Source organism: Crinia signifera, chromosome 8 (genome assembly GCF_055691185.1).
Source record: "Crinia signifera chromosome 8, ASM5569118v1, whole genome shotgun sequence".
In the NCBI taxonomy this organism is placed as follows: Eukaryota; Metazoa; Chordata; class Amphibia; order Anura; family Myobatrachidae; genus Crinia; species Crinia signifera.
This window is the reverse complement of record NC_139224.1, coordinates 8,928,432-8,952,350: the sequence shown is the minus strand read 5'-3', so window position 1 is coordinate 8,952,350 and position 23,919 is coordinate 8,928,432. Positions and strand designations below refer to the sequence as shown.

Here is a 23,919-nt window from a genome sequence, read left to right as displayed (position 1 = left end):
TCACACAGCATCTCTTCAGTGCAGAGAGAGCAGGCTGCCCAGCTGCTCGGGGTGCGCTGAGGACGGGCCCAAAATGATGAAGCAGGGGGTCATACCATTTAGCCCCACCCCTTCATCTGAAGCCAAGCCCATGTACAGTTTGGCCCCACCCTCTTTTTTGTCTTTTGTACAGGAGAATGTTGGGAGGTATGATTAAGATGATATGTAAATTGGTACATACCTCCCAACTTTACCACTTTCTGTGGGAACGTCACGTTTTTTGGGGGATGTTCATGCATCCTGCGGCAAGGGGGGGGGGGGGGCAGTTGGGAGACCCCCCCCCCCCGTCACCCCCAGAGTAACAGTGTATAGAGGTTGTGCACGTACCTCCTCCAGATTTCATACAGATGTACGCCCATTCAATTATACACATTAGTAGACATTAAAATGGTTTTGTACATTAAGCTGTATATCTCATCCACCACGGCTCAATCAGTTTTGCAAAGATTCTGTATTTGTCTCACTTCCCTTTTGATTGCAATAGAAGGTGTGAGGCTGCTATTTCCTTTTATCTACATCTAAGAAACATTCTTGTAACATTCTGCAAAACAACTACGTAGAAACATAGAATTTGTCTGCAGATTGAGAGATAACAACCACATGACCCATCCAGCTGGCACCAAATCATACTTGCCTTCTTCTGAAAACTAGAATCAAGGAGAATGCACTGTCAAGGAGGGGTGTCACACTTTCCCTAAAGGGCGTGTCTAGCTCCACATATGGGCGTGCCTATGCTTAAACACTTGCCGTTGCAAGATATTTCTATTTAACATTAGTAACAATATATTTTGGGAAGTTTCACACGTATTAACCCTTTGCAATCCAATCTTTTTTTATTCAGTCTATTTTAAATGTTTAAATTAATTGTCTTTTTCTTAACTCAAAAATGATCATATGGGGCTTTTTATTGGCAACTATATACTTGCATTGTCTTCTCACTCAGTACAGTATACATGAATAATGTGATGCCTATGCAATAAATTCCAATTGTAATTTGGCCTTGTGTAAATTCATCCCTAAGCAGCATGCCTTTTTTATATTAAATGTTATTTTATTGTGAACACTGACTGTCTGCATCCTGTAGGAACTACCTATATTTATTAGATGTGTTGTTTTAATTACCATTATAGCATTACCCAAATCGTTGAGGACACCGGATACTCTAATCAAACAAATATGTTTAAATAAAAAAAGATTACTAGTAAAATTCTTACCTATTTCACTCTCGAGCAGCAGCATACTGTGGATGAGTGCACACCAGCACATGTGTAATCATGTATTTCTGTCTCATTCTCCTGTCAGGGGTTCCCACAAGGGAGGGTAGTGAGAGCCGTCAGCAGGGAATTGTGTGCAGCTATTGAAAATCACAGTGACTACACCAATTCATTGTCTTTGCAGAGAAACCCCTTAGTGGCAGCCCTAAGAGAATGTGAGGGATCCGGGAGATTTGAAATACAATGCACAGTGGCAGGAGATTTATGACTGAAAGAGGAGCCTCCTGCTGGATGTGGTAGGGTAGACGACTATGCCCGAAACATATGTACGCACACACTAGGGATCATTTTTGTCAGCAGACAATTAATTTACAGGTATATTTTGGACTGAGTGAGGAGACCTGGCGGAAACCAACATGAGCACAAGGAGAATATAAAAACTCCACACAGTGACAGCAATGGTGGGGCTTCAGAGTGGTGCTTCCATGGGCACCAAATTCTACCGGGGGGGGGGTGTATGGTATGAGGATGGACATGCAGCGCAATGGGGCATATTCTTAGGTAGAGCCACAACGCCTGTGTGACGCTGTGATATAACATACACCAGGGTGACTGACGCAGGCTCAGGAGATGCACAGATGCCCTGTTACATCACTGATTAAAGTACTAATTAATTACTGAGTACTAATTAAGGATTACATACAAGCGTCATATGTATTGTTCTTAACTAAATAAAAGAGAAATTTCTGATTGCAAATATCCAATCAGTATGAAGCAAATAATGTAATGAAGCAAATAATGTCTATTGCCCTGGCAACGTCAGTAATAATAGTAACAGTAGGAAAGATCAACAGACACTGGACCAATCAGAAGCAGCCATGATCCTCCTCCTCCTCCTCATCATCAGTATGAGCAGAGACTGGCGGCACACAAGCAATTCCCCTATTGGTAGATGCACACTTGTCTTTGTTGTTGTTTGCATGGAACCCATTTGCGTGAATGAAGTAAGGGGGAATGGGGTGCAATTGAGATCCACCACCTCTCCAAGACCACTTTAAGCCCTGCCCCTTCCTATACACGGCCAATGCACCTGTGCTATTTTCCTGGTGATTACAGCAGTGCTGGCGGAGCGGTCAGTGTAGGCTGCAGGCAGGTGAAAAAATAATCAGAATGTTTGTCTGTCCCGGCATCAAGCAAAAACTGCTGGAGGAATCTGGATGTGTTTTCTCTATTGTGAACTAGAAAGAAACTGATACCCCTTTCAGACAGAAAAATCCCCAAAACCCAGGTATTTCCCGGATACAAAAACCCGGGTACAACTAGGCAGCAAGGGGCTGACCCCCTTTTACACAGGAGCGAAAACCCGGGTATTTCCCGTGTCGACCCCTTTCACACAGAAGCCGGATTTTTCCTGCAAAACTCTGTGTGTCATAAGAATAGGACAGTTTTAAAGGCACACAGAGATGAGGTCATCAAAAGTGGGTGGTGACTGCTCACTGCATTGCAATAACCATGGCATGACACAAGGATATGTTGTAAACAAGTTTTATTGTTTTTATATACTGGTAGGTACATGTTACCTCACATGGCTGTCAGTATATTTGCAATGCTTGAGTACACTGTGGTATATTTGACTGTCCCTGTCATCTGTTTGCCGATATCCTCCTCCCCTCTCACTGCCAGCAGCTCTCACCTCTTGCTTCTACCAGTGGGCCATGCTGTCCTTTTTTCAGCTCCCTAATGACCTCAGAGGCCAGCTCCATTGCCATGCCCTCCCAGCTAATCAGAGAAGCCTATCCTCACAACCAATCAGCCAGCACCCCACCAGGAGAGCCAATCAGTGCCTAATAATGTGTAATAATCCCAAAAACCCGGGTCGTTTCCTTTCAGACAGCCGGCGACCCGGGTTTTTGGAATACAGACCCAGGAAAAACCCAGGTAAATACCTGGGTCGAAGTCCCGGAACTTTAGACCCGTGTTGACCCTTTCAGACAGAAGAAAAACCCGGGTCGACACGGCAAGAGCAGGGAAATTCTGTCTGAAAGGGGTATAAGAAATTGTTATTATTTATTACCAGTAATTGAAATATCCGCAGCGCTGTACAGAGATTATTTTGAGCATTCACATCAGTCCCTGCCCCAGTGGAGTTTACAATCTATATTCCCTACCAGGTGTACAGAAGGCAGCCGAGAGATATGCCGGGACCTGGTAAAATGTTGAGGCCTGGCCTAATCGTGGGAGGCGTGGCCACCTCACGCAATTAGGCCATGCCCCCAAAATGTTTAAGGTGGGTGAAAAAACATTCTAAAGTCATCCCCCCCCCCCCCACCCCACCTCAGCAGCAGCACACACCTACAGCATGTACAGTGTGAGAGCTCATGCTGAGCCTGCTGTCAACACAGCACATGCTGTAGTGGTGTGCTGCTGCCCGGGAGGGACGGAGGGGGAACGTATAGGGCGGTGTGTGTGTGTGTGTGTCAGACCAGGGCCCCCGCCGGGCCCCTCCAGCAAGAGAAAAAACCAACCAGTATATTTTTGGTATGTATTATATAGTATTATATCGATGTGACATTGGGGTGAGAAGTAACTCAGCAAGTGCAGTGTGCAGGCCTCCCATGTCCAAAATGACTAGAAATCATATATACATCCCAATATTAGTTGGCACGACTGCCTTTGTAAGATTAGTTCTGCTGAGCAATAAGAGATGTCCACGTGAGCAATGCCACGGGCAAAGGCTCGTAGTAAATAAGGAAAGTCCTGCTGCTGGCTGGCTCTGAGAGCTGTTTGTAGCCAAAACTCTAAGACTCATATGCTGGCTTAGAGATGGGTGCAGTCGCCATTGATGGTTATTCTGCAAACATATGATGTACAACCATCAATAGTTTTAGCTATCGATGGTCATCCATTCTCCTTGACTGACTGGTCCATAGGACAATCTGAATGTGGGTGCGGGGCTTCAAGGTTGTTGGGGGTGGAGCTACTCTCAGTGTCCTGTCACCTTGGGGGGGGGGGGGGGGGGGGGGGGCGAACCAAACATAGGGCCTTATTCTAGGGGGGGGGGGGGGGGGGTTACTTCAAGGTGAGATCTATATTGCAGTGTAAAAATAAAGCAGGGAGTATTTACCCTGCACAGAAACAAAATAACTCACCCAAATCTAATTCTCTCTGCACATGTTACATCTGCCCCACCTGCAGTGCACATGGTTTTGTCCATTTTGTCAGAAGGAATTTGTCAGAAAGAGTGAACTAGAATAAGGCCCATAGTTTCTGCTGTGCCATCGATGTAGGGAAAATATCTGGTTCTCCCCCATCGATGGCAAAAGTATTTGACATCGGCCATAAAACATTGATGATTTTGAATCATCGATGTTTGATGGCCAACCTGAAGCTGGTTTCCTAATTCTGGCAATGATTGAGATAAGGCTGCACCATGGAAACTGACGGAACCTCCTACTTGAAGAACGTTTAGGTAGAAGGTATCTGTGCCCAATCAGCACCTTCCTACAGCTACTGAGAGCTGCTGATAGTCACAAAGTATTATGCTGGGTACACACCAGGACGACTAGGGCCCGATCAGCACAATCTAGATCCGATTCCGATCAATTGGATGCAGATTGTGTGCTGATTGGGCCCTTTTCTGAGCTGGTGTGGAGCGATTCCGATCCGATGCGCGGTCCCGCGGGTCGGTCGGTCGTTATTGAGATCCTACCTGCTGCAGGTAGGATCTCAATGACGACCATACAACCGGGTGCGGGTCGCCATCGGATCGGACCCGCTCACGGTGCACATCGTGAGCGGGTCGTGCCCTCCCGCGTCATCGTGAGCGGGTCGGACGAGACACTGACGACCCGCTCACGATGTGCATCGTGAGCAGGTCGTCCTGGTGTGTACCCTACATTAGTCAGTTATAGATTAATATTCACTTTCTAGATTTGATTAATTACTGTCACAAAGGACAAAGGTCAGTATTGAAAGTGGACAGTCTGCAAAATAATGAACTTTGATGTTCCGCAGAGTGCAAGATGATATAGGTAATATTATCTGGTAGCTGTATAGCAAATATAGTACTGTCATTCCTGAACATTGGACGGTAAAACCAGCGCCAAGCTGCAGGGTCACCGCTGTGGACCCACACGTGGGTGGACAATCTGGTGGAGATCTCTGTCCTATGTGCCTGGGAGTTGAAGGGACAGACAGACCTCGACCTAGTGGGGTCGACCTAATGACTGTAGACCTAAGTTCATTCTGACAGATGTCCCGATTCCATCTAATGCACAGGTTCTGTGATATAATTAGCTCCACCTGTGGATCTTTTATAATGTGTCAGTGAGCAATGAGTGCACCTGTGCACCTGTCAGGTGACCTGGAAAACGTGATCTGTGTGGGGTCCTGAGGACCGAGTTTGAGAACCACTGATCTAACGTCCCCTTGCATGGCTCGCTTCGTTCCCTAAATAAATAAGACGTAAAATATGATTGGTTGCTATGGGCAACATCTTCAATAGAACTCCCATCTTATTAAATTTACCCCTGGGGGTATGGGGAGCTAGGAGGGACATTTTTCTCCCTGTGAAATCAAATTTGAGGGTGTAGTATGAGGTCGAAACTGGAAAAAAGTTGACACGAGCCAGAAGGTCAACTCTGCACTTTTTTGTTGTCCATGCCGACACCTGAGCACAGGGACCCCCCAATTAGTGTCCCGCTTCCCTCCCCATGCTTCAGGGCACATGGGGGGGATTAACTTTACTGGGGGGGTGGATCTGCTGAAATTTTTGGCAGAGGGATTCACAAATCTGGTGGTTACGCCGCTGCCACCGCTCTGTCTACGAGGGAGGTCTGTCTGTCCCTTCAACTCCCAGGCACATAGGACAGAGATCTCCACCAGATTGTCCACCCACGTGTGGGTCCACAGTGGTGACCCTGCAGATTGGCGCTGGTTTTACCGTCCAATGTTCAGGAATGACAGTACTATGGGCCTTATTCGAGTTCACTCTTTCAGACAAAATCCTTCTTAGATGGACAAAACCATGTGCACTGCAGGGGGCAGATGTAACTTGTGCAGATCTAATTAGATTTGGGTGGGGTTTTACTTCAAAGTGAGATCTATATTGCAGAGTTAAAATAAAGCAGCCAATATTTACCCTGCAAAGAATCACCAAAAAATCACCAAATCTATTTCTATCTGTACATGTTACATCTGGCCCCCTGCAGTGCACATGGTTTTGTCCATCTAAGAAGGATTTTGTCAGAAAGAGTGAACTCGAATAAGGCCCTCTATTTGCTATACAGCTACCAGATAATATAAGCTCTATCATCTTGCACTCTGCGGAACGGAATCGGGACATCTGTCAGAATGAACTTAGGTCTACAGTCATTAGGTCGACCCCACTAGGTCGACTGGCAGGAAGGTCGACCTGACTTAAGGTCGACATGGGCCAAGGTCGACATGACTAAAGGTCGAATTTGCATAAAGGTCGACTTGAGGAAGGTCGACTGGTCATAAGGTCGACATGAGTTTTTCACTGTTTTTTTATCCGAATGTCGACACAGTCGACATGGACACAGTTGGCAATGAGAATCGGACCCTCGCATCACTCGCTTCGCTCGCTATGCTTCGGGCACACTATTTTATTCTCCCACCACGCCCTAGTGAATGGTAGGGCATGAAATACCGCCTGTCGGCACATGTCGGCTCAAAAAACAGTGAAAAACCCATGTCGACCTTATGACCAGTCGACCTTCCTCATGTCGACCTTTATGCAAATTTGACCTTAAGTCATGTCGACCTTGGCCCATGTCGACCTTAAGTCAGGTCGACCTTCCTGCCAGTCGACCTAGTGGGGTCGACCTAATGACTGTAGACCTAAGTTCATTCTAATAGATGACAGCATCCACTCAGGGTAACACACAAACACACACACATATCCAATGTAAGACATGAATCCAATGCGGGATGCGGTCATCTATTAGAATGAACTTAGGTCTACAGTCATTAGGTCGACCCCACTAGGTCGACTGGCAGGAAGGTCGACCTGACTTAAGGTCGACATGGGCCAAGGTCGACATGACTTAAGGTCGAATTTGCATAAAGGTCGACATGAGGAAGGTCGACTGGTCATAAGGTCGACATGGGTTTTTCACTGTTTTTTGAGCCGACATGTGCCGACAGGCGGTATTTCATGCCCTACCATCCACTAGTGCGTGGTGGGAGGATAAAATAGTGTGCCGAGCGCAGCGAGGCACTGTGCCCGAAGCATAGCGAGCGAAGCGAGTGATGCGAGGGTCCGATTCTCATTGCCAACTGTGTCCATGTCGACTGTGTCGACATTCGGATAAACAGTGAAAAACCCATGTCGACCTTATGACCAGTCGACCTTCCTCATGTCGACCTTTATGCAAATTCGACCTTAAGTCATGTCGACCTTGGCCCATGTCGACCTTAAGTCAGGTCAACCTTCCTGCCAGTCGACCTAGTGGGGTCGACCTAATGACTGTAGACCTAAGTTCATTCTGACAGATGTCCCGATTCCCACTGAGTGTATGCAGATTACATAGGATACATGTGTGTGTGTTACATGGATATGTGTGTGTTACACTGAGTGTATGTAGGATACAAGTGTGTGTATGTGTGTGTACACTGAGTGTATGTAGATTACATAGGATACATGTGTGTGTGTGTTACATGGATATGTGTGTGTGTGACATGGATATGTGTGTGTGTGTTATACTGAGTGTATGCAGGTTATATGGGATACATGTGTGGGTACTTGTTTCCTATCTGGGCGCCCGCTAAGTTAATTGCGCACCATGCTATTCTCCGTAAATCTGATCGCATCGCATCGTACACACACACGATATTGAACGATGCGATGCGATGCGATTTCCCATAGGAAACAATGTTAAATGGATCAATTTAGCCAAATCAGCATAGGGAAGAATGGTAAATGGGCCAGAAACCCCAAAAAAACCCACAGAGCAGTGGAATGTCCCCCCAAAAGTAGTTGACGCCACCCCGCCATCAACGTGAACCCGAAGCGTGGCGAGCGCAGCGAGCCCGCGAGGGGCGGCGGTACGCGTCCTTCGACCTTTTCATGCCCTACTATCCACTAGGGCGTGGAGTGAGAATAGAATAGTGTGGCGAGCGCAGCGAGCCACCGAGCCCGAAGCGTGGCGAGGGGACGCGGATACCTTCACAGGTAAACGCGTCCCTTCGCGGGCTTCCCAGGTGTCCGCGTCGCCATGGACACCTGGGAAGCCCGCGAGGGGACGCGTATAACTGTGAAGGTATCCGCGTCCCCTCGCGGGGCTCGCTGCGGTCGCCACGCTTCGGGCTCGGTGGCTCGCTGCGCTCGCCACACTATTCTATTCTCACTCCACGCCCTAGTGGATAGTAGGGCATGAAAAGGTCGGAGGACGCGTACCGCCGCCCCTCGCGGGCTCGCTGCGCTCGCCACGCTTCGGGTTCACGTTGATGGCGGGGTGGCGTCAACTACTTTTGGGGGGACATTTCAATGTTCAGGGGTGTTTTGGGCCCATTTACTATTGTTCCTATGATAATTTGGCTAAATTGAGCCATTTCACATTGTTTCCTATGGGAAATCGAATCGGATCGCATCGCATCGTTCAATATCGTGTATGTGTACGATGCGATGCGATCCGATTTCATTACGGTGCCGTACGTAGAAAACCTGGGCGCCCAGATAGGAAACAAGTACCCATGTGTGTGTGTTTGTGACATGTATATGTGTGTGTGTTACACTGAGTGTATACAGGTTACATGGGATACATGTGTGTGACATGTATATGTGTGTGTATGACATGGATATGTGTGTGTGTGTGTATGACATGGATATGTGTGTGTGTGTGTATGACATGGATATGTGTGTGTGTGTGACATGTATATGTGTGTGTATGACATGGATATGTGTGTGTGTGTATGACATGGATATGTGTGTGTGTGTGACATGTATATGTGTGTGTATGACATGGATATGTGTGTGTATGACATGTATATGTGTGTGTGTGACATGTATATGTGTGTGTGTGACATGTATATGTGTGTGTGACATGTATTTGTGTGTGTATGACATAGATATGTGTGTGTCATGTATATGTGTGTGTATGACATGGATATGTGTGTGTGTCATGTATATGTGTGTGTATGACATGGATATGTGTGTGTGTGTGACATGTATATGTGTGTGTATGACATGGATATGTGTGTCACATGTATATGTGTGTGTATGACATGTATATGTTTGTGTGTGTGACATGTATATGTGTGTGTATGACATGGATATGTGTGTGTGTGTCACATGTATATGTGTGTGTATGACATGGATATGTGTGTGTGTGTGACATGTATATGTGTGTGTATGACATGGATGTGTGTGTGTGTGTGACATGTATATGTGTGTGTATGACATGGATGTGTGTGTGTGTGTGTGACATGTATATGTGTGTGTATGACATGGATATGTGTGTGTGTCACATGTATATGTGTGTGTATGACATGGATATGTGTGTGTGTGACATGTATATGTGTGTGTATGACATGGATATGTGTGTGTGTGTGTGACATGTATATGTGTGTGTATGACATGGATATGTGTGTGTGTGTGACATGTATATGTGTGTGTATGACATGGATATGTGTGTGTGTGTGACATGTATATGTGTGTGTATGACATGGATATGTGTGTGTGTGTCACATGTATATGTGTGTGTGTGACATGTATATGTGTGTGTATGACATGGATATGTGTGTGTGTGTGACATGTATATGTGTGTGTATGACATGGATATGTGTGTGTGTGACATGTATATGTGTGTGTGTGTGACATGTATATGTGTGTGTGTGTATGACATGGATATGTGTGTGTGTGACATGTATATGTGTGTGTATGACATGGATATGTGTGTGTGTGTGTGTGTGTTACACTGAGTGTATACAGGTTACATGGGATACATGTATGTGACATGTATATGTGTGTGTATGACATGGATATGTGTGTGTATGACATGTATATGTGTGTGTATGACATGTATATGTGTGTGTGTGACATGTATATGTGTGTGTTTGACATGTATATGTGTGTGTGTGTGACATGTATATGTGTGGGTGTGACATGTATATGTGTGTGTGTGGGTGACATGTATATGTGTGTGTATGACATGGATATGTGTGTGTATGACATGGATATGTGTGTGTGTGACATGTATATGTGTGTGTATGACATGTATATATGTGTGTGTGTGACATGTATATGTGTGTGTGTGACATGTATATGTGTGTGTGTGTGACATGTATATGTGTGGGTGTGACATGTATATGTGTGTGTGTGGGTGACATGTATATGTGTGTGTATGACATGGATATGTGTGTGTATGACATGGATATGTGTGTGTATGACATGTATATGTGTGTGTATGACATGTATATATGTGTGTGTGACATGTATATGTGTGTGTGTGACATGTATATGTGTGTGTGTGTGTGACATGTATATGTGTGTGTGTGACATGGATATGTGTGTGTGACATGTATATGTATATGTGTGACATGTATATGTGTGTGTATGACATGGATATGTGTGTGTGACATGTATATGTGTGTGTGTATGACATGTATATGTGTGTGTGTGACATGTATATGTGTGTGTGTGACATGGATATGTGTGTGTGTGACATGGATATGTGTGTGTGTGACATGTATATGTGTGTATGACATGTATATGTGTGTGTATACAGTATATGTCCTGTCACTGTATCGCCTTTGTTTTCCTCTACACGTGCTGCAGAACCATCTATTCTGCATCTCTCCCACACAGACTCCGCCCACTCCGCCCCAGCCCCTCCCCACTCCGCCCCGGTCCCGCCCCGCGCTATAGCCCCGCCCACGGCATATCTGAGTGAGATGGAGCCGGTGATTTTCCACCATGAGTCTGATTATACTATTATCTCACATAGATACCGGGAGCCCGCAGCCTCCATCCAGTGATTCCACTCACCCTCACTCCCAGGCTGGCGCTGGACATAAGGTGAGTGTACACTGTGCTCTGTATGACTGGTGCTGATGGAATGCAGCTGTGGAACTACAAGTCCCAGAATGTCCTCCTAGCCTCTCTCTATAACAGTTGCAGAGCAGCAAGCTGACTAGCTGTGGTGCTGAACTACTGGTCCCAGCACAGAGTAGTATAGCCTGCTGGGGATGTGCCATGGTCCTACCAGCCTGTAACTGCGGTATATAGGAGTACAGGGTAGTATAGCCTGCTGGGGATGTGCCATGGTCCTAGCAGTAGCCCTGGGCTATGTACCAGCGGTATATAGGAGTATAGGGTAGTATATCCTGCTGGGGATGTGCCATGGTCCTAGCAGCCTGTAACTGCGGTATATAGGAGTATAGGGTAGTATAGCCTGCTGGGGATGTGCCATGGTCCTAGCAGTAGCCCTGGGCTATGTACCAGCGGTATATAGGAGTATAGGGTAGTATATCCTGCTGGGGATGTGCCATGGTCCTAGCAGCCTGTAACTGCGGTATATAGGAGTACAGGGTAGTATAGCCTGCTGGGGATGTGCCATGGTCCTAGCAGTAGCCCTGGGCTATGTACCAGCGGTATATAGGAGTATAGGGTAGTATATCCTGCTGGGGATGTGCCATGGTCCTAGCAGCCTGTAACTGCGGTATATAGGAGTACAGGGTAGTATAGCCTGCTGGGGATGTGCCATGGTCCTAGCAGTAGCCCTGGGCTATGTACCAGCGGTATATAGGAGTATAGGGTAGTATATCCTGCTGGGGATGTGCCATGGTCCTAGCAGCCTGTAACTGCGGTATATAGGAGTATAGGGTAGTATAGCCTGCTGGGGATGTGCCATGGTCCTAGCAGTAGCCCTGGGCTATGTACCAGCCTGTAACTGCGGTATATAGGAGCATAGGGTAGTATAGCCTGCTGGGGATGTGACATGGTCCTAGCAGCCTGTAACTGCGGTATATAGGAGTACAGGGTAGTATAGCCTGCTGGGGATGTGACATGGTCCTAGCAGTAGCCCTGGGCTATGTACCAGCCTGTAACTGCGGTATATAGGAGTACAGGGTAGTATAGCCTGCTGGGGATGTGCCATGGTCCTAGCAGCCTGTAACTGCGGTATATAGGAGTATAGGGTAGTATAGCCTGCTGGGGATGTGCCATGGTCCTAGCAGCCTGTAACTGCGGTATATAGGAGTACAGGGTATACTTGCCTACCTGACCCTCTCCAGGAGGACACAATGCTCTGTTCCTGGACTTCCCTGATAATGTAGGATTGCCATCACTTGTGGGGAGCTAGGTAACTGATAAGAAAGGTGTCACCACAGGTGCCGGTAATCATACAAGGATCCCTCTGCGGAGGGACACGTCATTGTCCCCAGGGCCGGCAACAGAAATCTTGGGGCCTCACACACTGATATCTCTGGGACCCCCCCCCCCCCCCCCCAACTGCACACCCAGATTTTTCTTACACTGAATGTGTTGTTTTGTGTGATGTCCCATAAGTACTGGTAGCCTGACCGGTGACTAGACCGAGGAGGCTTACTGGATTGGGGGTCCGTGAACGTTTCCTTCCAGGACCCAGGTGGGCAGGCAGCACCTTTTTAAACCATTGCTTACAGCCCCTCAGAGATTTTCGGCCCCTTACAAGGTTGAAGCCCGGTACGAATGTCCCCTTTGACCGCCCCTGTTGCCTGCCCTGATTTTGCCCGGCTGCTAGGATTTAGGGGGTTATTCAAGGCTACAAATTCGCATGCGTTGGGTTGACAGGTGTCTAGGTCGACAGGGGACAAGGTCGACATGGCTTTAGGTCGACACAGCGTTAGGTCGACATGGGTTAGGTCGGAAGGTCTACATGTTTTTTTTTACTGTTTTGTGACCCGAATGTCGACATGGACACAGTTGGTGGTCAACCGCAGCCCCTCGCGTCGCTTGCTACGCTCGCAATTCTTCAGGCACGGTGCCTCACTGCGCTCCGCACACTATTGTGTTCTCCCACCTAGTGGATGGTAGGGCATGAAATTCCGCCTGTCGGCACATGTCGGCTCAAGAAACAGTAAAAAAAAACATGTTGACCTATTGACCACACCCATGTCAACCTAACGCTGTGTCGACCTAAACCCATGTTGACCTTGACACTTGTTGACCTTCACCCATGTCGACCTAGACACCTGTCGACCCAACGGTGTCGATCTAAGTGCAGTCGACAATACGACCGTATCCCTTTAGTGGGACCCCTTTGGTAGTATACCCAGGTTTGTCACTTATTAGTAGACCCTTCACCATGTCACTGGGATATTGTGACATTACCCATAATACTTTGCTGTCTCCGCTTTTTGATTAACGTTTCCAGACCCCTTTAAATCTCTGTTGTAAAGTGACATCAGTCTTGGTGAATTCTGTCAGGGTTCTTATCTCCCCTTCACAAACCTGTTGCCATTCCAGCCCTTATCTGATGCTCCTGGCTGTGCACTATTATGGTTACTGTTTGCACATTTACTAACCCTTCGCTTGCCACCTGTATGTGCTGTGCACATACAGTATATGGGACGTGCTCAGGGACTTTCCGTGTTCTATTTCCCAGCAGAGTATATTACGCTTTGTAATCCTTGCTGGAATTGGCGGTACCATATCTTTGTTTTGCATGTTGCAGCCCATCCCCTGGTTCTCTAATGTCACCGGCGCTGCCAACACTGCCAGAATCTGGGACAGTGAACCCGTGCGCCCAAGTCCTGTGCCTCGCCTGCTGTTACTATTATTATTATAATTTTATTTATAAGGCGCCACAAGTGTTTCGCAGCGCCGTACTAAGGAACAATACAGGGAGACAAAGCTTGGCATAACATAGAATAAATAACAAAAATACAGTACAAATAAAGAGCGCCACAGTTCAATACACATTACAGCTTAAATATAAGTAGTGAGGACCCAATCAACATACAACTAGAGGCTTGAGGCCAATGATGGAGATGAGTATGCAGACGAAGATGGTCACTGAGTGTTGGAGTAAAGGAGAGCTGTGAGTGACATGTGAAGAGAAGTGGGCTTTAACAACAGGAGGGAAGAGGGCCCTGCTCGGAGGAGCTTACAATCTAGTAGGAAGGGGAGACAGACAGATTACAAGAGGTGCAAGCAAGTGGGTGGTGGCTAGATAGCAGGTTGTAGGCAGGCAGGGGGTCGGAGAACCAGCTAGTTTATGCAGCGGAAGGGTACGCTTTGCTGAATAGTACCCCTTTCAGACAGAAAAAAAGACCCTGGAATTTTCCTGCTCTTGCCGTGTCGACCCGGGTTTTTCTTCTGTGTGAAAGTGTCAACACGGGTCTAAAGTTCCGGGACTTCGACCCAGGTATTTACCTGGGTTTTTCCCGGGTCTGTATTCCAAAAACCCGGGTCACCGGCTGTCTGAAAGGAAACTACCCGGGTTTTTGGGATTATTACACATTGTTAGGCACTGATTGGCTCTCCTGGTGGGTTGCTGGCTGATTGGTTGTGAGGATAGGCTTCTCTGATTGGCTGGGAGGGCATGGCAATGGAGCTGGCCTCTGAGGTCATTAGGGAGCTGAAAAAAGGATAGCATGGCCCACTGGTAGAAGCAAGAGGTGAGAGCTGCTGGCAGTGAGAGGGGAGGAGGATATCGGCAAACAGATGACTGGGACAGTCAAAGATGCCACAGTGTACTCAAACATTGCAAATATACTGACAAACATGTGAGGTAACATGGACCGTCCAGTATATAAAAACAATAAAACTTGTTTACAACATATCCTTGTGTCATGCCATGGTTATTGCAATGCAGTGAGCAGTCACCACCCGCTTTTAATGACCTCATCTCTGTGTGCCTTTAAAACTGTCTTTTTTTTATGACACACAGAGTTTTGCAGGAAAAATCCGGCTTCTGTGTGAAAGGGGTCGACACGGGAAATACCCGGGTTTTTGCTCCTGTGTGAAAGGGGGTCAGGCCCTTGCTGCCTAGTTGTACCCGGGTTTTTGTATCCGGGAAATACGTGGGTTTTTGGGATTTTTCTGTCTGAAAGGGGTATTAGTGAGCTTTCAGTGCCCGTCTAATGGAGCGAGGAAGTGCGTTCCACTGAAGGGGAAAGTCCGTATGCGGCACAGAACATAAGGAGCATAGTTCTGTACCCTCATACTGGGGCTGTGAGCCCGTGTGCCTCCTGTGCCTCGCCTGCTGTTACTATTCTTATGTTCTGTACCCACATTCTGGGGCTGTGAGCCCTTTTGCCCAAGTCCTGTGCCTCGCCTGCTGTTACTATTCTCTGTATGTTCTGTACCAGCATACTGGGGCTGTGATCACGTGTGCCCAAGTCCTGTGCCTCGCCTCCTGCTGTTACTATTCTTATGTTCTGTACCCACATACTGGGGCTGTGATCCCGTGCGCCCAAGTCCTGTGCCTCGCCTGCTGTTGCTATTCTCTGTATGTTCTGTACCCTCATACGGGGGCTGTGAGCCCATGCGCCCAAGTCCTGTGCCTCGCCTGCTGTTACTATTCTCCTTATGTTCTGTACCCGCATACTGGGGCTGTGATCACGTGCGCCCAAGTCCTGTGCCTCGCCTGCTGTTACTATTCTTATGTTCTGTACCCTCATACTGGGGCTGTGATCCCGTGCGCCCAAGTCCTGTGCCTCGCCTGCTGTTACTATTCTCCTTATGTTCTGTACCCACATACTGGGGCAGTGATCCCGTGCGCCCAAGTCCTGTGCCTCGCCTGCTGTTACTATTCTCCTTATGTTCTGTACCCGCATACTGGGGCTGTGATCACGTGCGCCCAAGTCCTGTGCCTCGCCTGCTGTTACTATTCTCCTTATGTTCTCTACCCGCATACTGGGGCTGTGAGCCCTTTTGCCCAAGTCCTGTGCCTCGCCTGCTGTTACTATTCTCCTTATGTTCTGTACCCACATACTGGGGCTGTGAGCCCGTGCGCCCAAGTCCTGTGCCTCGCCTGCTGTTACTATTCTCCTTATGTTCTGTACCCGCATACTGGGGCAGTGAGCCCTTTTGCCCAAGTCCTGTGCCTCGCCTGCTGTTACTATTCTCTGTATGTTCTGTACCGGCATAATGGGGCTGTGATCACGTGTGCCCAAGTCCTGTGCCTCGCCTGCTGTTACTATTCTTATGTTCTGTGCCCACATACTGGGGCTGTGATCACGTGCGCCCAAGTCCTGTGCCTCGCCTGCTGTTACTATTCTTATGTTCTGTACCCACATACTGGGGCTGTGAGCCCGTGCGCCTCCTGTGCCTCGCCTGCTGTTACTATTCTCCTTATGTTCTCTACCCACATACTGGGGCAGTGAGCCAGTGCGCCCAAGTCCTGTGCCTCGCCTGCTGTTACTATTCTTATGTTCTGTACCCGAATACTGGGGCTGTGAGCCCTTTTGCCCAAGTCCTGTGCCTCGCCTGCTGTTACTATTCTTATGTTCTGTACCCGAATACTGGGGCTGTGAGCCCTTTTGCCCAAGTCCTGTGCCTCGCCTGCTGTTACTATTCTCTGTATGTTCTGTACCGGCATACTGGGGCTGTGATCACGTGCGCCCAAGTCCTGTGCCTCGCCTGCTGTTACTATTTTCCTTATGTTCTGTACCCGCATACTGGGGCTGTGATCACGTGCGCCCAAGTCCTGTGCCTCGCCTGCTGTTACTATTCTTATGTTCTGTGCCCACATACTGGGGCTGTGATCACGTGCGCCTCCTGTGCCTCGCCTGCTGTTACTATTCTCCTTATGTTCTCTACCCACATACTGGGGCAGTGAGCCAGTGCGCCCAAGTCCTGTGCCTCGCCTGCTGTTACTATTCTTATGTTCTGTGCCCACATACTGGGGCTGTGATCACGTGCGCCCAAGTCCTGTGCCTCGCCTGCTGTTACTATTCTTATGTTCTGTACCCACATACTGGGGCTGTGAGCCCGTGCGCCTCCTGTGCCTCGCCTGCTGTTACTATTCTCCTTATGTTCTCTACCCACATACTGGGGCAGTGAGCCAGTGCGCCCAAGTCCTGTGCCTCGCCTGCTGTTACTATTCTTATGTTCTGTACCCGAATACTGGGGCTGTGAGCCCTTTTGCCCAAGTCCTGTGCCTCGCCTGCTGTTACTATTCTCTGTATGTTCTGTACCCGCATACTGGGGCTGTGATCACGTGCGCCCAAGTCCTGTGCCTCGCCTGCTGTTACTATTCTTATGTTCTGTGCCCACATACTGGGGCTGTGATCACGTGCGCCCAAGTCCTGTGCCTCGCCTGCTGTTACTATTTTCCTTATGTTCTGTACCCGCATACTGGGGCTGTGATCACGTGCGCCCAAGTCCTGTGCCTCGCCTGCTGTTACTATTCTTATGTTCTGTGCCCACATACTGGGGCTGTGATCACGTGCGCCTCCTGTGCCTCGCCTGCTGTTACTATTCTCCTTATGTTCTCTACCCACATACTGGGGCAGTGAGCCAGTGCGCCCAAGTCCTGTGCCTCGCCTGCTGTTACTATTCTTATGTTCTGTGCCCACATACTGGGGCTGTGATCACGTGCGCCCAAGTCCTGTGCCTCGCCTGCTGTTACTATTCTCCTTATGTTCTGTACCCGCATACTGGGGCAGTGAGCCCTTTTGCCCAAGTCCTGTGCCTCGCCTGCTGTTACTATTCTCTGTATGTTCTGTACCGGCATAATGGGGCTGTGATCACGTGTGCCCAAGTCCTGTGCCTCGCCTGCTGTTACTATTCTTATGTTCTGTGCCCACATACTGGGGCTGTGATCACGTGCGCCCAAGTCCTGTGCCTCGCCTGCTGTTACTATTCTTATGTTCTGTATCCACATACTGGGGCTGTGAGCCCGTGCGCCTCCTGTGCCTCGCCTGCTGTTACTATTCTCCTTATGTTCTCTACCCACATACTGGGGCAGTGAGCCAGTGCGCCCAAGTCCTGTGCCTCGCCTGCTGTTACTATTCTTATGTTCTGTACCCGCATACTGGGGCTGTGAGCCCTTTTGCCCAAGTCCTGTGCCTCGCCTGCTGTTACTATTCTCTGTATGTTCTGTACCCGCATACTGGGGCTGTGATCACGTGCGCCCAAGTCCTGTGCCTCGCCTGCTGTTACTATTCTTATTTCTGTGCCCACATACTGGGGCTGTGATCACGTGCGCCCAAGTCCTGTGCCTCGCCTGCTGTTACTATTTTCCTTATGTTCTGTACCCGCATACTGGGGCTGTGATCACGTGCGCCCAAGTCCTGTGCCTCGCCTGCTGTTACTATTCTTATGTTCTGTGCCCACATACTGGGGCTGTGATCACGTGCGCCTCCTGTGCCTCGCCTGCTGTTACTATTCTCCTTATGTTCTCTACCCACATACTGGGGCAGTGAGCCAGTGCGCCCAAGTCCTGTGCCTCGCCTGCTGTTACTATTCTTATGTTCTGTACCCGCATACTGGGGCTGTGAGCCCTTTTGCCCAAGTCCTGTGCCTCGCCTGCTGTTACTATTCTCTGTATGTTCTGTACCGGCATACTGGGGCTGTGATCACGTGCGCCCAAGTCCTGTGCCTCGCCTGCTGTTACTATTCTTATGTTCTGTGCCCACATACTGGGGCTGTGATCACGTGCGCCCAAGTCCTGTGCCTCGCCTGCTGTTACTATTTTCCTTATGTTCTGTACCCGCATACTGGGGCTGTGATCACGTGCGCCCAAGTCCTGTGCCTCGCCTGCTGTTACTATTCTTATGTTCTGTGCCCACATACTGGGGCTGTGATCACGTGCGCCCAAGTCCTGTGCCTCGCCTGCTGTTACTATTCTCCTTATGTTCTGTACCCGCATACTGGGGCAGTGAGCCCTTTTGCCCAAGTCCTGTGCCTCGCCTGCTGTTACTATTCTCTGTATGTTCTGTACCGGCATACTGGGGCTGTGATCACATGTGCCCAAGTCCTGTGCCTCGCCTGCTGTTACTATTCTCTGTATGTTCTGTACCCGCATACTGGGGCAGTGAGCCCGTGCGCCTCCTGTGCCTCGCCTGCTGTTACTATTCTCCTTATGTTCTCTACCCGCATACTGGGGCAGTGAGCCCGTGCGCCCAAGTCCTGTGCCTCGCCTGCTGTTACTATACTCCTTATGTTCTGTACCCACATACTGGGGCTGTGAGCCCGTGCGCCCAAGTCCTGTGCCTCGCTGCTGTTACTATTCTCCTTATTTTCTCTACCCGCATACTGGGGCTGTGAGCCCTTTTGCCCAAGTCCTGTGCCTCGCCTGCTGTTACTATTCTCTGTATGTTCTGTACCGGCATAATGGGGCTGTGATCACATGCGCCCAAGTCCTGTGCCTCGCCTGCTGTTACTATTCTTATGTTCTGTGCCCACATACTGGGGCTGTGATCACGTGCGCCCAAGTCCTGTGCCTCGCCTGCTGTTACTATTCTTATGTTCTGTGCCCACATACTGGGGCTGTGAGCCCGTGCGCCCAAGTCCTGTGCCTTGCCTGCTGTTACTATTCTTATGTTCTGTGCCCACATACTGGGGCTGTGATCACGTGCGCCCAAGTCCTGTGCCTCGCCTGCTGTTACTGTTCTTATGTTCTGTGCCCACATACTGGGGCTGTGATCACGTGCGCCCAAGTCCTGTGCCTCGCCTGCTGTTACTATTCTTATGTTCTGTACCCACATACTGGGGCTGTGAGCCCGTGCGCCTCCTGTGCCTCGCCTGCTGTTACTATTCTCCTTATGTTCTCTACCCGCATACTGGGGCAGTGAGCCCGTGCGCCCAAGTCCTGTGCCTCGCCTGCTGTTACTATTCTTATGTTCTGTACCCGCATACTGGGGCTGTGAGCCCTTTTGCCCAAGTCCTGTGCCTCGCCTGCTGTTACTATTCTCTGTATGTTCTGTACCGGCATACTGGGGCTGTGATCACGTGCGCCCAAGTCCTGTGCCTCGCCTGCTGTTACTATTCTCTGTATGTTCTGTACCGGCATACTGGGGCTGTGATCACGTCTGCCCAAGTCCTGTGCCTCGCCTGCTGTACTATTTTCCTTATGTTCTGTACCCGCATACTGGGGCACCCCTTTCATATATAGTGAAAAAGGAGCGCACTGATTATGCTATTACGAGTGACACCTGTAAAAAAGGATTTTTGGTTAAAAGTAATGTTTACACTCCTTTTGGAGTATTTGAGAGAGTCCCTATTTTCCTAACTTTCCCTACCTTCCGGCTGAACCAGCGGGACAGCTCGGCGGCTGTCTGATGTTATATGCCGTGGCTCCGTATCACGCCGGGTTTGCAGCTCCCGATGTCAGTTTCGCCGGCGTCCCGGCACTGTCTCTTGATGCTGCAGTTGGTGGTAGTCGTAGGGATAGATGGTCGGGTGTATTCTCTCTGCTCCAACGCGTTTCATGCCGCACGGGCACTTTTTCAAGGATGCGGTGTGTTTGGAAAAGATCTTCTTTTATTCATAAAACTTTATTAGTTGCACAGGAAGTGTCAAAAAGGAAGTTAAAATTTTTTTGGTGGGAATCGCATGTATTCCGTTTATCTGGTGTCACTCGAATCTAGTATGAAGTTAATTTGAATTTAGTTTGAGGTTTGTTATTCTAAAAACACTAGTTTTTTAGCAATCACCATGTATATTTTTGTCTTTCTGTAGCCGCTGTGTGCATCTTTAGTGTTATTCTTGTAGTATACTTCTCTATGCACTTTGTGTTCTGCTTTGTGCACTTTGTATGGCACAGGGGACACAATGTGGGGCATTAGAAAGAAATAAGGACTAGAATAATCTTTTATCGATATAACGTAATGGACATGGGGTATAGACCGTACTGTAATAATATAAAACTGATTCTGTGCAACACAACAACATACCCTCCAACATGATCCATTCCATTAGGTACAAAATGCTCTGTTTCTGGACTTCCTTACCAGTGGCAGTTACAGAGATGGGGCTGCAGCACAGTCCAATATTCAAAAAGGGGAGCCACATATACTGCCACCCCAAACATCACTGTCCTGGACTCACTGGCAGTTGATGTGACCCTCCCTCTTTGAATTTTGGACTGTGCTGGAGTCCAACCTCTGTAACTACCACTGGCAGGGAAGTCCAGGAACAGAGCATTTTGTACCTAATGGAATGGGTTGTGTTGGAGGGTATGCAACAATATATGTATATTATTATAGCCCATAGGTGACATAATTATGTACAGAAAGGACTCGAGACGCTGTTCACAAGAGCTTATTCTACAGGACACCTACACATGCTGCGGTTTTGGTCTTAGCCCATTTGTAGGATATCCATTATTCCTTTGGGGCTGTTATTTTGTCATCTTTACCACCTCTGCTGGGAGTAGTCTCCATGGCAGCACCACTCTTTCCGCAGAGCGGAGTAGGGAAAGTCTCTTAAGACCTCTTTTATTGTTAGCCGACAAAGATGATAATGATACTTCAACACATGACTGGTACACGAGCTGCCAAATGTATCATTGCGGAGAGAGGTAAAGTACCAGCCAATCATGTTACAGGCTCTGTTTAATGACAGGAGCTGATTGGTTCTTTATCTCTCTTTAATAACGATACTATGAAGTCACTTGGCAAGTTTTTAAACAATCTCTTTTAAAAACTACTGTGTATGGGGCTTTAAGTACGAATTAAGCCATCTGTGCCCAAACATGGTTAATCTTAAAACCTGCACTGTAAGGGTGCCTCAAGGACAATACTTGTAAACCACCCCCATCTATTGTCATGGAAACAGTCTGGCTCCCTCATACCATAACATACTATGTTGTCATGGAAACCGTCTCAGCTCCCAAAACACAGTGGGGGAAATTTACTAAGATGTGTATTCTACTTCACATGTGATGTTGCTGTGGGCAACCAATCAGAATCTACTTCTTATTTGTTTCGCACCCTGTAGAAGATAGCAACATCACATGTGAAGTAGAATACACATCTTAGTAAATTTCCCCCAGTGCTCCTTAAACTCTTCTTTCCTTCCTTCCTTGCTCAGGACACCACACAGGTCATGTTTTCCAGATCACCCGGTCAGGTGCATTATGGGGGTTGTTCTGGTTGATGTGCAAGACTGTGAATTCGCAGCCTTGCGAACCCACCAAACTCGCCCGCCCCACATAAACATCCATTCACAGGTTGCGGGAAAACATGAACTGTGTGGGGTCCTGAGGACCAAGTTTGAGAACCTGTGCCATAACATACCCTTCTCTGTTGTTATGGAAATGGCCTGGCTCCCTTCTACCTTACTCTGTTGTCATGGAAACCGTATGGCTCACCTGTACCATGCTATATTCTGTTGTCATGGAAATGGCCTGGCTCTCTCACCATAGCATACCATACTCCAGGGGTGGCCGGACTTTCGTAACCCGGGATCTACTTTTTGTGCACTTACTCACCGGTGATCTACCGGTGTTTCCCACTTCATAAAATATTCCCCTCCCAGTGAATAACCCCCCCCCCCCCCCCCCCGTGTAATTCTACCCTGTGCAGAATACCCTCCATATGCACCAGCATCATCCGCAGTAATAGCGGACAAGCTTTAATAATTGTAATGGTGGTCAAGCAATTGTAGACTTTGGCACACCAAAAGATTAAAGAGACAGCGTGCACTGAAGGTAGGGAGATAGTGGGTGACTGGCGAGGCTGGGGAGACAGGGAGATAGTGGGTGACTGGGGAGACAGGGAGATAGTGGGTGACTGGGGAGGCTGGGGAGACAGGGACATAGTGGGTGACTGGCGAGGCTGGGGAGACAGGGAGATAGTGGATGACTGGCGAGGCTGGGGAGACAGGGAGATAGTGGATGACTGGCGAGGCTGGGGAGACAGGGAGATAGTGGATGACTGGCGAGGCTGGGGAGACAGGGAGATAGTGGATGACTGGCGAGGCTGGGGAGATAGTGGATGACTGGCGAGGCTGGGGAGATAGTGGATGACTGGCGAGGCTGGGGAGATAGTGGATGACTGGCGAGGCTGGGGAGATAGTGGATGACTGGCGAGGCTGGGGAGATAGTGGATGACTGGCGAGGCTGGGGAGACAGGGAGATAGTGGATGACTGGCGAGGCTGGGGAGACAGGGAGATAGTGGATGACTGGCGAGGCTGGGGAGACAGGGAGATAGTGGATGACTGGCGAGGCTGGGGAGACAGGGAGATAGTGGATGACTGGCGAGGCTGGGGAGACAGGGAGATAGTGGATGACTGGCGAGGCTGGGGAGACAGGGAGATAGTGGATGACTGGCGAGGCTGGGGAGACAGGGAGATAGTGGATGACTGGCGAGGCTGGGGAGACAGGGAGATAGTGGATGACTGGCGAGGCTGGGGAGACAGGGAGATAGTGGATGACTGGCGAGGCTGGGGAGACAGGGAGATAGTGGATGACTGGCGAGGCTGGGGAGACAGGGAGATAGTGGGTGACTGGCGAGGCTGGGGAGACAGGGAGATAGTGGGTGACTGGCGAGGCTGGGGAGACAGGGAGATAGTGGGTGACTGGCGAGGCTGGGGAGACAGGGAGATAGTGGGTGACTGGCGAGGCTGGGGAGACAGGGAGATAGTGGGTGACTGGCGAGGCTGGGGAGACAGGGAGATAGTGGGTGACTGGCAAAGCTGGTGTGACGGAGATAGCTAGTGACTGGGGAGGCTTGGGGGATGGAGATAGAGGGTGAGTGGGGAATCTGGGG

The 23,919-nt window shown here is 48.9% G+C and overlaps 1 protein-coding gene across 3 annotated transcripts in view; it reads left to right on the top strand.

Moving 5' to 3' along the window:
* Nucleotides 1-11,134: 11,134 nt before the first annotated feature.
* Nucleotides 11,135-23,919, top strand: part of SLC6A6 (solute carrier family 6 member 6) — a 56,426-nt gene continuing 43,641 nt past the window's right edge. For 2 of the 3 annotated variants that reach the window (XM_083155702.1, XM_083155704.1), the window contains exon 1: nt 11,135-11,292. The gene's annotated coding sequence lies outside the window, so the exon portion shown is untranslated. The remainder of the gene's footprint in view (nt 11,293-23,919) is intronic. The other variant, XM_083155703.1, reaches the window with a different exon arrangement.